Source organism: Bombus pyrosoma, linkage group LG10 (genome assembly GCF_014825855.1).
Source record: "Bombus pyrosoma isolate SC7728 linkage group LG10, ASM1482585v1, whole genome shotgun sequence".
Lineage (NCBI taxonomy): Eukaryota > Metazoa > Arthropoda > Insecta > Hymenoptera > Apidae > Bombus > Bombus pyrosoma.
In genome coordinates, this window is record NC_057779.1 from 15,255,964 (window position 1) to 15,270,561 (window position 14,598).

A 14,598-nucleotide genomic window follows, 5' to 3' on the forward strand; every position below is an offset into this window, starting at 1 on the left:
GAGAGGAAATCGGTTTGACGTGGAAACTTTCAAGCACGAAATTATTATTGGCTCGTTCGAGAAGTGCGAAACGAAATGGAAGAAATATTTCAAGATGTATTTTTATAAAATTAGATTTCATGTACATAGATGCGTATAATATTTACTGTGCTATCGATATTGAAATATTATTTGTTTCCATATGTGAACATTTCGTTATGAATAATCATTGAATAGTTTAGACAATATAAAAATACATTTATAGTTTTCTTTGATGAGAGGAAAAAGATTTTTGGAACGATAGAGTAAATGATTTATTTAATCTGTTCGTAAACGATAATAGAAAAATTTGTTAAAATGATAATTAAACACGCATCATTGATTAAGGAGGATTCTCGTGTGACAATAATAAAAGCAAGTGATCTTTATGAATTTTGTTTACTCTGGCTATTAGTTATATGAGATTAGACGTTTTCAGGATGTAAATACATAGCCTTGAAGTAGGACTAATTTTGAATAATTCTTGAATTGTAGTTTTTTAATTCCGATTCTTCTTATGGTTTATTAACTCTTTGAATTGGCGCGCTCCATAATTGAAGAACTAATTGATTAATCCAATTTTGGACTCGTTCACTTTACTACGAATTTCTCTAGGGATTGAACATCAAATTTCTACTCGATTATTTATTTGTAATATTTTTTCGAACAATGTAAATCCAGTTTACCTACCGAGAAAAGTAAATTTGTCTTCTAAATGTTAGAATTCTCCGATTCTTCATGCAAAAATATTTTTCTTTCTAAAATAGATTCAATCCCAGCGTAAACCGTTTGACCTTAAGAAAATTTCGTAACTTTTGCATTTCGACGACTGCGCGCTAACAATGGTTATATTATATTATCAAATTTGATCGCAAAATTCGTATAATATACGATAAACAATAAGAAGGATTCAAATAAAACAATTACAACTATACTTCAACGCTATCAATTTATATCACGAAAAAGTTTCGCCTCACAAAACTAGCAATTAGTTGGAAAGAAAATTCACAAAAATCACCTCTCTTGTTGCTGTTGTACGAAAATCTCCCCTTAAATACGCGTTATATGTGTGTATATATATACAGGGTGGTTGGTAACTGGTGGTACAAGCGGAAAGGGGGTGATTCTACGCGAAAAAAGAAGTCGAAAATATAGAATAAAAATTTTTCGTTTGAGGCTTTGTTTTCGAGAAAATCAACTTTGAATTTTCGCTCGGTACGGATGAAAGAAAAGATTATTGTAGCCTTTCATACTTTAAAACAATCGAATACGTTAGAAATAGAAATTTAATTAGAAGAGCAGAACTATGTGTTCGGCAGAATGGGCAACATTTTCAGCAATTTTTGTAATAATAAACTTTATGATTACTTCATATTATTTCATTATATATTCCTAATCTTCCGTTACAGCAAAAATAAACTTAAACTGCGATAATATCCATCGAGACAACGATCTACAGTGAGATCCGTTATAACGAGACGTGATAAAGTGCACGCGTACCGAGCGAAAATTCAAAGTCGATTTTCTCGAAAACAAAGCCTCAAACGAAAAATTTTTATTCTATATTTTCGACTTCTTTTTTCACGTAGAATCATCCCCTTTCCGCTTGTACCACCAGTTACCAACCATCCTGTATATATATGTGTGAAAGTAAAAAGCTCTTTGATGCTGTTTAAGAGAATTATAAATATTAATTTAATTATATAATTTTGATTAAATAACATTTAGTTATATATTGAAGGAAGAAAGCAATTTATCAGAATTTCAATCTGATAAAATACATACGTCAGTTCTCATAACTGAATATGGTATAGCTATAGTGGATATAGTTAAAACATCCGATGTGTTAACCAGAAATCTTGCATTAAGTCAACGCAACCTTTCGCCGCAACAGTTGTAGAATGCTGCAGAACAGAACAGAACAGAGCACTCTCACTTCAAATGTTCCTAACAGTTGCCGTTGTAAGGACTTCGCTTAGTAAGTTTAGCAAATTTATTGTTAGCCGAACTAGTGGTTCACGTTATTATATTATTGCCACTTCATTACAATAGATAGACTGTCTAACATGTTGCGGTTGGAATTTCAAATGGTTGAAAATTATGGGGCAAATTTGTCTATCCGAGAGTACCACGCGTTTCTGTAGCGACGTAAAGAATAATGAAGGAAAAAAGGTGTTAAAAGAATGGAATATTTAAAACGTCTTTTCTGTGGAATTTCCTCTTTAATCTTTGCATGTTTCATAAATCTTGTAAAGCAGCAATTTATTAGGTTGGCGCATAAAAATATCCTTTCGAGTAAAATCACGTAAATTTCACTGAAATACATTTCATACGATTCTTCTACTCTATCCAAACGGTTAATCCTTTCAAGATTGGGTTCTTTGTTTTTTAAATCGATTCAATTCTAGAAATCGTCATCAATTTATGTTTCCTCAAGCGATGGATTAATGTCATCGACAGCCTTCGATATTCAAGAATTCAATTTTCCATATCTAAAAAATGTAACGTTCAGCGCATTTATTACACGAAATTTAACATAATGATCTGTGAGAATTAAATATCGAACAAAATTTAACGCAGCTATCGCGGACTAATTTTAATCTTCGGTGAAATGATATTTCTCTTTGTATGAATTTACGTAATATTGATTTGCATGGATAAAGCAATTTACTGGAATTTATCTTTCAAATAGTATACATATATAGCTCGTGGCAAATTAAATTAATTTAAATTCTATTAGCAACTTCGTGCTCGTTGTGTCAAATGGGCACACATCCTCTATGGACCGTCGCTAGCTTATTAAGAATTAACAATATCATTCGCTCATTGGTTATGAATCATTAAATACGATTGCAGTATCAAGAAATACCAAGCTTCCTTTTTATCAGACAAATTATACAATTGTTGGATTTCTCATAATTTCATCGCGATTTCATCGAAGGAATTCGAGTAGATGAAAATACGAACATATCGCGTCTGTGCTTCATAGGTTTTAATTGACACAAAGCTTGTGGATTGTTAACTATAGTCATAAAAGATACAACGAAGATGTACAGCGTTTCGGAGGACGAAACAAACGGTTCAAAAGTGACGATATCGTATTTCGTTCGTGTAGTTTGCATTTATCTGTACTTTTAATAAATAGGTTTACTTGATATTGGGAATAGAGTTACAAACAGGATTGTTGGATTCGATTATCAGGACAGAGCTGTTGGATTCGACTATCAAGCCAGGACTTCGATTTCAAAGAACAAAATGAAGCTATTAAGCGTAACGTTGAAACGGAAACTCTTCTGAAGAGGAATTTACAGAACACATAGGCTACTCTCGGCTTCCAAAGCCTCGCTTAGGTTGTTATTGGTCGTGAGAATTTTTAATGTTATTAGCGTTTTCTTTTTCTTTTTTTTCTTTGTTTTATTTAGGTATTATTAACTTGCACCGTTTACTTTAATTTGCAACGGAACTTTACATGGTATTTTACTTTATTTGATAATATGCAATTTGCAACGAATTCTGCCTTCAATATTATCCCATTATTTGTGTCTCCGATATTTTGGATAATTTCAGCTTATACGAACGGATATGGGGACTATAAAATCATATAAAAATAAATATGTTTCGTTTTATTCAAATCTGCGCATATTTTCCATCGAACACCTTTTAATGGAACACAAATAAAACCAAATCTATTATGAAAGTTCAATGAAATTAAGTCTGTATTACCTGCGATATTATTATTCGCGGTTAAATTATTTTATTTACGGTTTATAGTTGCATCGACTACTAAGGTCACGAGCGACTTGGCACAATTACATTTATTTTTAATTACGTTGCTTGCATTATTACATTATTTTTAATTACATTTCATTTTAATTACAATTACATTAATTTATGTCGTAGCGTAAATAGAGATTGGACAATTTCTCTACCTGCATGGTTTTACATAATATGTATATATATAGTAGAAAGCCTTACATCATTATAAACTTAAATACAAGTATACATTTGGAATGGAACAGGTTACGTAAATAAGCAATTAGTTAATTAAGGAACGACAGTAAAGGAAGTTTAAGTACGGAAAAACGAATGAAAGGAATTGTAAACAACATGCATTTCTAGACTGATGAGGCTGAGATTGAACAGATAATAAAATAATAACACATATATATTTAGTATTTCCATTTCTACGATTGGCCACACATTTTGATTTCTTTGAGAATTGCAATGAGATTGTTAATACCTTCGCGCGAGTTTATGATTTCATTGATATTGTTTCTGATTAAAAAAAAAATTTTTTTATTTCTTTTAAATGGCCACAGTCTTGGAGGATGCGTTTCATTGTAAGATTTTCGTTACGTAGAATACAATTAGGCACAGGCCAATTATTGCACGTGTAATCATCACTTGTTATTACTGTCTCGTCTGTTCAGTAAATTTAACTGCTATCAAATTTATAGCTTCGTATGCTAACACTCTGCTACACCACCCAAATATGTAGATACTTTGTCAAAACGATTGCTTGAGAATCCCGTGAACAACCACAGGCTCAAACCCTTTGAACCTTTGAATAAGATTTTTTTTCTTTAACACCACTGCTTATTTCAGGCAAAGAAAGGAAGACACAATGTGATGAACAAAATAGCACACAATCACCGCCGTATATATGTATAGTGGGTGATGAAAATATTCGCACAGAATTCCAAGAAATCGTTCGTACTTCTATGTTTTATATGCTCGTTTTTATTTACATGTTATGCAAAACAATTTATTTTGCCGGTATTATTCGTTATAATTTCGTGGACACTAAAGAAGATAATTATTCTCTGCTATTCTATCGATTTCTCTTCTGTAATCACAAGGCGCAATCATGAAATTATTTTACATTCGTCCTGGATATTGCACGTTATAGTGGTTTTTGCTGCTTGGTCTGCCTTGTTTTCGTTCTTTATGCTTACGTGGTAGCATATCCATGAAAATTTCACTTCTTTCTCGTCTTTAGTAATTTGGGAACAAGTCTTTCGGATGTTTTGCACTTTGGTGATTATCTTCTTGCTTGAAAAATTGCTCGATTATAAAAGGCAGAATGGTAGATCAATACTTTCGAAGCGCTAGAATAAACCTTCGTCGAAATAGTTTAGAAAGTTGCATAAACTGTGCTTTAGAAATCATGATACGTAAATTGAACACTGTTTAGATTCAATCTTTAAGATCGCTGCATAATAAATATCATTCCGGGCTAAATTTTCTACATCGAGCGAAATAACTCAAATTGAATATATAATGAGTAATGAATAATGAATAGCGAAAATGATGAATATAATGAATATAATGATGTGTATGGTAAATTTAATGAATACGAGATTAGTTTCAAATGAATACTTGTAATCGAAACCATTCCAAATAATATATTTCTATACATTTATGTTTGCAATCTAACAGTTGATCTAAGAGTCTGACGTTATTATTTTTAGTTTCTCGGAGCAACTTAGCACTTTGACTGCCAGGCAGAAATCACATGTTTTGCTGAGGACGTCACGGGACTATTTTTATTATTCAAAGCGTATAATGGCAAAATAATAATAAATTGATGATGTAAGACAACATTCTTCCCCGATGGACCGTTTATTTTATTGGTGGTCACGGGTGATGGCGCCTTGATGGCGACATATCATAACAAAGCTTTGTTTATTTCATCAAACCATTCGCATTCGTTATTTCGTCGTAAGTAAAACGTCCAGAATATATTGTTGAAACGTGTAAAAGATATTAGTAAACAGTATTATAATTATTTTTATGATTTCGACGAAACATTCGGCTGAAATGGTAGAGGTCCGCAAAAAAATTACGTTTGTGACAAACCAATGATAATGGTAGGTTACAACAAAGGAAAATGTGCTGTAGATTTATCAGATCAAATGATAGCATATTCTACAACACATAGAAGAACCCATAAAGACATAAAGAGTTATTGTTAAACACATCGATTTCAAACGCGATGATACTCTATAAACAAGCAACAAAAACAAAAATCAAGGTATCAGATTTTAGAATGGCACTCGCAGTGCACCTTACACAGTGCCATTCACCAGAGCCGTCAAATATACTTATTCGACAAAGATTGCGACACGAAATGCAGAAGAAAGAAGGATAAGCGTAGCTGGCACGAAAATTTTGCAGAGGGTGCTATAAAGAAATGTTAAACAGTTAGGATCAAAAATTGCTAAGAATCGGACCAAAAAGGTGACCATCTATTGTCCAGATTGTATCGATGAGCCACATTTATCATTAAAGTGTTTAACACAGTGCACCGTTAGATGCAAAATTTGTTCTCATTTTCTTTTATCGATGTTCTAATAAAAATGTTGAATTGTTCAATGGGGTACTTTTTACTTCAAAGTATCTTCTATTTATCGGTTATATTCAAAATGCCCTAACTGTCAATTTTCATTCAATTTTTACAATTGTAAGAAGTTCAAGCGCTCCGGTTACAAATGACCACCGTGGCGTCACAAGAGAAACCGTGGCCGGTCAGATATGACCAATGTGGCAGTCAAAGTGTTAAACAATATGTTAGTCAATAACATGTACGATCAATAAATCTCGCGTAGATTTAAAAGAGTGCAACCTGCGGACCCTAGTAAACAAGTAAACATCTGCAAATTACCCAAATCGACTGATGTTAATGATAATGACGTTGTTTCAGTGGAGACGTTGGTTGTCGTGCTAATTTGTTTCATTTTCTTTCATTCAGTTTAAAATAATTGTTTAAAGTAAAATTTTTTTCATTCAGTTTCAAACAATTGTTTAAAGTAAAATTTTAATCAATTTCTTTTATGTATCTCCTATTTACTTTGCAATTTGTCAGTAGACGTTAAAGTGTAGCAATTATTAATCGTCTAAAAATATGATGTTTATAGGATTCTATAAAATAAATATGAAAGATATGATTTTATACGATATTAAAATATGCACCAGTTTTATTAGTTCACACAAGTTCATATTTGTTCATTAAAATAAATGGTCGAAAATAGCGTTTTGGTCTTTGAATAAGTTATGCACAATATAAAACGTAGTTCAGCAACATTATCAAGCAAGTAGAGTACTTAAGAATAGACCGAAGCCTTCTGAATAATCGAGATAGGTCACGTGTCACAAAATTAACTCATTCATAATTTCGGAAAAGAATATCAGTTCATTATGAACCAAGCACGAATACTATTCCAAACCATTTCTTCCGCTGCAACAAATCATACTTCGAACGTTACATTTGCAAAAATTTTTTAAACAATCGAAATGTATTGAATTGTAAAATTATATTGAATTGCTAATTTAAAGCTATCACATATTTGATATATATATTTATTTGATATGTATATATATTTGATAGGATCATACGCAATCAGTTAACAAAACAGATAAACGAAAATGATTATCGAATGCGTTTTACGATTTTGAAATAGCCGAAATATTTCGTAAAACAATCCAATAAAAATATTTAATTATAATAGAGCAAATATTATTTATAACGAAATAACAAAAAAAAAAGTGAGAAAAATATTTTCTAGCCACGACGCACTTGAATCGATTTCAATGAAAAGTCGTTGTAAATTTGGCAGATCGTATTGATCTGCCGGCAATTCATGAAAGCATCGGACAGGTATGTAGAGAGCTGCGGAACGTAATTGACATTAATTAATTAAAGCATCGCATCTCCTCGAGATGTCGATTGTTTTAAGTACATTCGATTCTAGACTGTTACGAATATCGACTGCAACGATTAACAGCGTGCACAGTGAAACAGATTATGATCGATGCATGTCTCCGCATCGATATCGATTTTCCCCTGCAGATATTCTTAAACCTGTCGATAGTCAATTTCGTTTGAGAAATACCGAGTTTATCAAGCCGTCGTCGTATTTTATCCACGAACGTTTGATCGACGATCAATGAGTCCCACGGTCACGAGGTATTTTTCGAATAATCGAGTTAAAATTGTCTTACGCCGCGCTACCGAGCACGAACAGATCGATATATGACGTTGATGCAAATAAAAATGTCAATGAACGAACGGGAAAAGACAACGTTTTTACTTTTTAAGGAGAAACTTAGGAGAACGTCGTATTACACGTCGATTGATCGACTTGTTTTGCAAACGATCTTGTCTCTCATTTTAGATTTTCCACTCTTAAATCAAACCACTGCGATCTCTGGGTTTCTTCCATTCAATCTTCTGCTCATTTTGGCAAACACGAAGAAAACCATGCGTATCAATGACAATTATTTCATATTTTGGTCAAACTGGAGATGTAACTGAGCGATTAAATCGCAGGATAGAGGAAACGTAAAAGACAAAAGTAATTTGTAAACGGATTGAGATTCCTTCACCGTGAAACATTCCATCCTTTACAGTCAAGCCATCTTACAATTCCGCGAACAATTTCTTAGTTCCCCTAAACAAAGTGAAACAACCGAACGTAGGAAACTGCCGAGTGCATTTACCAGCTGAAACGAACGACGGTCCTCCAATCTTGCGGAACCTTTGGTACGGAAGCCGGAAAAAAAAAAAAGAAAAAAAGAAAAGAAAAAAGGGATGGTCGAGGCAAAGAAAGTAAGTTTGGACGTGGCGCGCAGGTTTCCCAGGAGTCGCTAATTCGTCGGGAACAAGGCGGCCCCATAAGTCCGAAAAGTCATAAAACTATTAGAAAGTTGGCAAAGTAGCTTCGTCATCGTGGCGTTGGCGGAAGTTTGGAAAGCCGGCCAAACTATGTATACCAGACCTAATAGATACATCAAGCTGTAATGTGGAAGGCGGGTGCTTCTCCAAGAACGTATTTCGCTCAACTCTTAGCGATCTTCTTGTTGCTTTTTTCTCCTGTCTTCGCACCAGAACCGCGTAAAACAACTGGCTGTGTGTGTCGGGCATCTGCGCTTTTCCACGTATGCTTCCGGTCGCTGTTGTTGGAGAACAACGGACGTCGAGGGCCAACAATAATCGTTAGAGCGTAACGGTGGCTGAGTTTCTCTCGGATCTCGTTTCTTGCTGATTCTGCCAACGATTCCTGCCTTTCGCAGAATTTTTCCCATTATCGACCGTGTGCCATAGTTTAACTGTGTTATTCGTTTGTTAGATAGAATTTGTTTGATGTCGCTGTACACGTGCTGCTTCGCTGAATCACTCAAATACGATACTGTTGTGTTTGATTAAAACGCTTTACCCGAAACATCCAAAAAGAAGTGAAATATTATCATGTCCTTCCTATTATTGGGTTGGCTACTAATTAGATGCCAAAAACATTACCACCTAGTGACAAAATCACTTAATTGCCAACCCAATATCCTCTGTCTTTCCAGATCGTCAAAACTATTTGGTAATTGTTTTATAAGAATTTTCTATATAATTGTAAAGACAGGCAACGTAGATATTATTAGGATGAGATACGATGTTCGTTAGACTTGCAGGATTTCTAGATTTCGATGACTTTTCAACATGCTTTTTGGAATGAAAGATGTTGGAAAAAAGATTTGCAAACGGAGGTTGCAATAAGTGCAACTTTTTCCTTTTCGTATGACCTCACAACATTCGCTCACAATTTCACTGGCCAGGTGCAATCTAAATAGTTGCTATAAATTTCCCCGACATTAAATAGCGTCCGAGTAACTGACCCCAATGATCTTCCAAAATACGTCGTCGCTGACGCCTTCATGCGACTACATAAATTGTGGAAAAAGGGGCATCGTGTGTAACGCGATGTCGCTATTTCGTGACGTTGCATTTAAGGCGATACCTACGACGATAGGTCATCGTCTTGTCTAATGCGGTTTTCCAGCTTCTACGTTGGCTGCTAATTAACCCTCATATGCAGTCTCTCAGCCTCATTAACCAGGTTGCATAGACAAGGGTAGATCACAGCGTACTTGTATTTGTTCGAGTCACATTTTCATATATGAATATACATATGTGATAAGGGTCTAAGTGTAAGATTTTAATCCTTCTGTTTTTACTCGCATTAAGATAAATAAAAGCCACTAACTTGTCCTACTTATTATGTACAAGTTGATACTTTGTCTGTATCGTTATTAGTTCTGGGACAATTTTCCGAATAATTTTGTTAATCAGAATTTACACTTTTATAGGACATACGTATAGTTTCAAGGATATAACTTTTTATTTTATAAATCGATATGAAAATACACGTTGTAATAAATTTCGCGTTTACCGAGTTTATTTCTGAACTGAGTTACACGTTTTTACAGAAAAGCGCAGCAACAACAGTTCTGGCGAAAGTTTTGTAAACATTTTTGTAGTATCCACTGAAGAGAAAAGGTGGTAAACCAATATAAAACTGGCAATTAATTCGGAATAATTATTTAATAACTTTGATCTCGTACGAGATTTTTCAGAACAGCGTAGCGCTATTATTTCTATAGTTTTCCAACGTGGACAATAATACCAGTTTTTTAATATTAGAAATTATGACAGAAATGTCAATTGGACGAATATGCAAACGTCCACCGTGTCTTTCCTATTTATTCATTTATTTTCCACCTTTACTCTTTCATATTGCATTTTCAAATACTTTGCTAAATTTTTAAAGCCAAAGGGATTTAATAGCAAAAATTGTAATAATTGAAGTTTCCATTAATTAGAGCTATTAATTCGAGAACAGGAGCGTTGGATGTGTCTTCAAAACGAGATTTAAATAAAATAAATCCTTGATGAAGCTGCGGTTGCAATGGATATCTTCAATTTAAAAATAGATAAAATATGGAACACAGATATATATAAGTTATAATATTAATATTTAAAAAAGCAATTTAAAGATATGAACACCGGCTGGTTATTATTTTCAACAATCTAATAAATTAATTACTTGAAATCCGAGAATATCGTATTTAATACTTTATTTCTATAGTCCATCGTATTCCAAATTTACTACAAGCCAGAGATATAATTTCTAATATGAATCGACAATGCAATTATTTCTATTCTACGGACATAGTTGGCACGTAAACATCGTATGCGTTATTGCCAAAAAGTATTATGTGACACGTCACACGTGTCATTTATGTGTATGACTCCTATGTCGTTATACCCGATACTAAAGATACATGAATTATTAACGTGCGGTCAAGCCATAAATATTAATAATACTTGCGATCCGTGGCATAATCTTCGATATAATATTCGCCGTGTGCAAAACGGCTATTAAAATATAACGAAGAACTTAAAAAGCAACGAGAACACTGCAGAATCATTCTTTCCTTTCCGATTGTTTCCATAATTGATGACCGAAGCAGCTACCCAGCAAGCAAATGGAATTATTGATATCCAAATATTGGATGTACTGTGCCGTTCTCCGCGAAAGCAAGTATCAGACACGAAATGCGAAAGAAAGACGTAATGTACAGCCAGAAAACCAATAATGTGATTTTTATTACTATCTCGGCTGTACAGTATATTTCCTTCATGTCATTATAATACATCGTGTATTCCTATGTATATTTATTTGACAGTATAGTGCAGGAATCATAGCAACGATAGATGATACAACGATTAAACGATTGATTTTGTTTTTAACTAGAGTCGAGCCTCATGTGGACTAATAGGAAGACAAAACTGCTCGCATCACATTTCTCGTGTAAAATTTCATTTGTTCGAATACGGATTAAGATTAATCTTAATTGTACGTAATGTACAGCCAGAAAACCAATAACATGATTTTTATTACTATCTCGACTGTGCAGTATATTTCCTTCATGTCATTATAATACATCGTGTATTCTTATGTATATTTATTTGACAATATAGTGCAGGGACCATAGTAACAGTAGATGATACAACGATTGAAAATCTTGTTTTTAACTTATCCGGACTAATAGGAAGACAAAACTGTTTGCATCACATTTTTCGTGTGAAATTTCATTTATTCAAATACAGATTAAGATTGATCGATGATTTTTTTGAATATTTATGAATCCTATATCTGTTTGATTGCCGAGTCACATAATTCTTTCATCATAATTGCATAGAGTAATTCTCGTACCTCGCATCATCGAAGGCCTTTTTCGAATGCTTTGCCATGACAAGGCACGTCTCCATTAACACTTTCGTTTGCTGTTTCCATTTGAATAAAATCGTCAATATCATCGCCAGTGTCGCGATGAAGCCATTTCATTACATCAGCGTATTTAAGGCTTTTCTACGTTCGCCAGCATCTGAGAAATCCACGTGCTTTGCATAATTCTCAATATCATTTTCTTTTTCTAATGTCTGTGATCATGACTTTCCCAACATCGTGTACTTTTACTAATTCTGTTCCATTTAATTATGTCGTATCTTGTTTCTTCTTCTCCTTGTAAATTCATGCAAATTCTTACAATCAGAATTCCTCAATCGATAAAAGAAAAGAACGCACAGTACACGAACACTAATAAAATATGTAAATATTTGAAACGAAAAGAAGGCGTCCATTACTGAGGAACATTATGTCCGGATAACAAAACCTTCCGATATTACTATATTACTTGCAGAATCATGAAGAAATAAATATTTTATTATATACATTAACATAATTATAATCTTTCAACTGAACTGCGATATCATTAAGAAAATATTTATCCTAATATCCCACGTTATTTAAATATCCTCTATAAACACAGAAATCGAAATAATAACAACGAAATACGATCGTATGGGCTCCGTAACGTTCTCTCAAAGCAACGATAAATCTTAAAATGAGAAACATAATTACAAAGACATAATAATTGTGAAACAAGAGCGAAAAGATCAGATCGGTTTCACTGACATTTTCCGTTTCAGAAGTATACATATTTGGTATTTTATGCAGTACCGTTTCCCTCAAGTACGATACGAAACGATAAGGTGGTCTTTTCACGGCACAAACCCGTTTTTATTACCATCCTTATCTGTTTACGAGCCGTCTCTTACATAAACTAGCAGGATGCAGCCCCTTTTAGGCTGACTCCGGTATTATCAGTAGCTTTGATTCACCCCGTAAAATCGGGCCTCGACTTTCCCACACGAAAAGGGGACGTTTGTTTGCGTTTGCGTTTGCGCGTGCTATCAACCTTCGCAACATCATTTCAACTGACATCCAGCTACATTCATAATATTGCCTACTGGCAAAAAGTTAATATCAGTTTTTTGTATATGCAGGCGTAAAAGCAAATGCAGACGTTCTATTTGACAGCCATCTTGGGGAAAATATAAATCCGCAATATACGATCCACGTAGACATATTAACGTTTAATACGTCTGTGTATAAAATACGGAGGATTTAAATAACAAATTTAAGATACTCGTAGATACTTGGGAGAAGAAACGTTTGAGCTTCACGTGAATGTCAGCGTAGACTGAATGAAATTTGTGAAACAATACACGTGAAATGTCCTTACGCTAGCAGTATGTTACGATATGTTATACGATTCTATGCTTACAACAAATACTATGAACTATGGGGAACAGCGAATAATTGCAACATAGAAATTCTTCAACGATTCCAATCAAAAAGTCTAAGATCCTTAATAGATGCACCTTGGTATGTTACCACAGAAACAATACATCGCGACCTTAAGATACCTACAGTTAAAGAAGAAATATGCAAATTTAGTAATAGATATAACATAAAAATTAACAACCACGAAAACCCACTAGTTACTCAATTACTTGACACGACGGATTAGATACGCAGGCTATAAAGACATTATCCTTTAGATTTAAGCATTAGATTCAACTAGAATCAAACATACGATAAACACTTATTATTCAAGTTATAGTACCACACCAGAATAATTTACTTATAATTGTCAATGAGAATTGATTGTAAAATTACTCCAAATAAAAAAAAAATCAACAAATGGATACAGTGTAATCGCACTTGAGCGTTAATTTCTTATTCTTGAAAATTTGTTCTTTTCAAATCATACGTTTGTTCCTTACATAGGTTTGTACCTTATTAATAATAAAATTTATAATGAAAAAGTATATGCTTGCATGATTTAACGATATCGAAAATTTTTAGTAATTTATTCCTTTTTCTAAATTTGATTTAACTTTGAAAACTGAACAATCGATACAGCGGAACTTTCATAAAGTTCCTCATTCTATTTTCGTTTATTTAATGAACGTTATTCCGCAGCTTTTGTACGTCCAGCGAAAATGCTTTAATATTTAAAGCCAAGTAATATCACAGGGATTTCATTTATCGTTAAACATATCTAATTTCCAGGTTCTCGCTCAAAGGCAGGTTGAAATTCATTTTTTTTTTTTTTTTTTACGCTAATCTGTTCCATGAGAATGTAATAGCTCGCGTATGCTTTTTTCCCCGCGGACAGGACTTGATCTCAAAATGCCTTATAATTGAACATTCCGATGCAAATTTAATTAGCTCTGTCTTTTGGTGTACTTCTGCAGTAGCTAACAAGCGAGACGAAAAATTTCAGTAAAATGAATGACCGAACAGTCGCAGGACAAAGAACGAAGGATGAAAGAGACATAAGCGATGATCGCAGGCAAAGAAATATCCGTGTTTGACGAGAAGAATTTGACTTCTTTTTATC

General features: G+C 33.6%; 1 protein-coding gene across 1 annotated transcript in view; it reads right to left on the reverse strand.

Annotated features, from left to right (window-relative positions):
• The window catches only part of LOC122571721 (cadherin-87A), a gene marked incomplete at its 5' end in the record, with an annotated part of 436,847 nt that overhangs the window by 99,372 nt on the left and 322,877 nt on the right, over positions 1-14,598 (reverse strand). The gene's annotated exons all lie outside the window — the stretch shown is intronic.